Here is a 3,465-nt window from a genome sequence, read left to right as displayed (position 1 = left end):
TTTCAGGCTCCTGAATGAGCTGGAAGAGTGAGCACACCAAGCTGGGATCAGATATTGTCTAACTGGGGGCTTTATCAAATAGGGTCGCTGACAGTTACTTCAATTACACAACAAAATCACAGATTCATGCAATTTAAATAGATCAGGTTACATTGAGACATGCATCTTCTCTAACTGTGCAGTCTCTCGGTTGGATTTCCATTTTTTCCTTTTGTTTGCACAACTGCCAGAGAGGCTCAAAGAAACCTGCACCGTGGGGAACTATTCCAGAGGAAGCAGCACTCGGTCCCTCATCACTTCAGGCCTTAATCACTGCATCATTTTGTCATTGTCATCCATCACTTCTTTATTCATCAATCCAAACTCACCACTTCACCACTCATCTTCTTCACCTCTTCATTCATCAATCCTCACTTCATCCCTCATCATCTATTTGTTTATCAATCCTCACACATCTCTTCATCACTGCATCATTCATCTTTCGTCACCTCATCACTTCAGTAATTTATCACTCATCACTTCTTCACTTCATTCACATAATACTTCACTTCTCACTTCATCACTCATTACTCTTCATATCATCACTAATCATTTGTCACCTTCTCATTCATCATGTCACTCATATCTCCATTTCACTCAGCTCTCCATCATGTATCACCTCATTATTCTACACCTATGTGACGAACAAGTGGATGGCCAGAGTGAGGATGGGGCCGATCAGGGATAGTGGAGGGAACTTGCACCCTGGAGTTGGAGGAGGTAGAAGAGATCCTTAATGATCACTTTGCTTCAGTATTCACTACTGAGAGGGACCTTGATGTTTCTGAGGACAGTGTGAAACAGGCTGATATGTTAGATCAGGTTGCTGTTAGGAAGGAAACAGGCTGATATGTTAGATCAGGTTGCTGTTAGGAAGGAGGATTTGCTGAAAATTTTGAAAAACCTGAGGATAGACAAATCCCCTGGGCCAGATGGGATAGAACATAGAACATAGAAGAATACAGCGCAGTACAGGTCCTCACTGTCTACTGGAGTAGTGCCAGATGATTGGAGGGTGGCAAATGTTATTCCCTTGTTCAAGAAAGGAAATAGGGATAATCGTGGGAATTATAGACAAGTCAGTCTTATGTCAGTGGTGGGCAAAGTACTGGAGAGGATTCTGAGACAGGATTTATGATTACTTGGAAAACCATAGTTTGATTAGAGATAGTCACCATGGCTTTGTGAGGGACAGGTCATACCTCACAAACCTTATTGAAATCTTTGAGGATATGACAAAACATGTTGATGAAGGTAGACCAGTGGATGTGGAGTACATGGACTTTAGCAAGGTGTTTGGTAAGGTTTCCTATGGTAGGCTCATTCAGAAAGTAAGGAGGCATGGGATATAGGGAAACCTGTCTGTCTGGATGCAGAATCGGCTGGCCCATAGAAGACAGAGGGAGGTAGAAGATGGAAAGTATTCCTCCTGGAGCACGGTGATCAGTGATGTTCTTCAGGGATCTGTTCTGGGACCTCTGCTCTTTGTGATTTTTTTTTAAAATGACTTGGATGAGGAAGTGGAAGGTAGGTTACTAAGTTTGCCAATGACACAAAGGTTGGTGGAGTTGTGGATATTGTGGAGGGCTGTTGTAGGTTGCATTGGGACATTGACAGGATGCACAACTGGGCTGAGAAGAGGCTTCAGATGGACTTCAACCTGGAAACGTGTGAAGTCATTCATTTTGGAAGGTTGAATTTGAATGCAGATTTCAGGGTTAAAGGCAGAATTCTTGGCAGTGTGGAGGAACAGCGAGAACTTGGTGTCCATGTCCATAGACCCCTGAGTCCAGAATTAGAGGGCATAAGTTTAGTGTGAACATAGAACATTGCAGTGCACTGCAGGCCCTTCGGCCCTCAATGTTGCGCCAACCTATGGAACCAATCTGAAGCCTATGTATCCTACACTATTCCATTCTAATCCATATGTTTATCCAATGACTATTTAAATGCCCTTAAAGTTAATGAGTCTACTACTGTTGCAGGCAGGGAATTCCCCCCCCCCCTCCCCACTCCTCTCTGAGTAAAGACATCTGTATGTATCACCCCTCAATTTAAAGTGATGTTCCCTCGTGTTAGCCTTCACCATCCGAGGAAAAAGGCTCTCCCTGTCCACCCTATCTAACCCTCTGATTATCATATATGTCTCAATTAAATCATCTCTCAGCCTTCTTCTCTCTGACGAAAACAGCCTCAAGTCCCTCAGCCTTTCCTCATCAGACCTTCCCTCCATACCAGGCAACATCCTAATAAATCTTCTCTGAACCCTTTCCAAAGATTCCACATGCTTACTATAATGTGGTGACCAGAACTGTATGCAATAGTCTAAGTGCGGCCACACCAGAGTTTTGTACAGCTGCAACATGACCTCGTGGCTCCGAAACCCAATCCCTCTACTAATAAAAGCTAACACACCGTATGCCTTCTTAACAACCCTATCAACCGGGGGACACCAAGATCTCTCTGCTCATCAACACTACCAAGAATCTTACCATTAGCCCAATAATCTGTATTCCTGTTACTCCTTCCAAAGTGAATCACCTCACACTTTTCCACATTAAACTCCATTTGCCACCTTTCAGCCCAACTCTGTAGTTTATCTATGTCCCTCTGTAACCTGCAACATCCTTCAGTACTATCCACAACTCCAGCATCCTTAGTGGCAGCCGCAAAATTTAATAAACCATCCTTCTGTGCCCTCATCCAGGTCATTTATAAAAATGACAAACAGCAGTGACCCCAAAACAGATCCTTGCGGTACCCCACTGGTAACTGTGTTCCAGGATGAACATTTCCCATCAACCATCACCCTTTGTCTTCTTATAGCTGGCCAATTTCTGATCCAAATCACAAGATCACCCTCAATCCCATACCTCCGTATTTTATGTAATAGCCTACCGTGGGGAACCTTATCAAATGCCTTACTCAAATCCATATACACCACATCAACTGCTTTACCTTCATCCATCTGTTTGGTCACCTTCTCAAAGAACTCAATAAGGTTTGTGAGGCACGACCTACCCTTCACAAAACTGTGTTGACTGTCCCTAAACAACCTATTCCTCTGTAACCTTTTCCAACCCTTCACCCACAACCAAAGTAAGGCTCACTGATCCATAATTACCAGGGTTGTCTCTACTCCCCTTCTTCAACAAGGAGACTACATTTGCTATCCTCCAGTCTTCTGGCACTATTCCTGTAGACAATGATGACATAAAGATCAAAGCCAAAGACTGTGCAATCCCCTCCCTGGCATCCCAGAGAATCCTGGGATAAATCCCATCAGGAAAAGCACAGCAGGTCAGGCAGCATCCAAGGAACAGGAGAATCGACGTTTCGGGCATGAGCCCTTCTTCAGGAATGAGGAGAGTGTGTCCAGCAGGCTAAGATAAAAGGTAGGAAGGAGGGACTTGGGGGAGGGGTGTT

Source organism: Chiloscyllium plagiosum, chromosome 21 (genome assembly GCF_004010195.1).
Source record: "Chiloscyllium plagiosum isolate BGI_BamShark_2017 chromosome 21, ASM401019v2, whole genome shotgun sequence".
NCBI lineage: Eukaryota > Metazoa > Chordata > Chondrichthyes > Orectolobiformes > Hemiscylliidae > Chiloscyllium > Chiloscyllium plagiosum.
Note: the sequence above shows the minus strand (reverse complement) of the source record.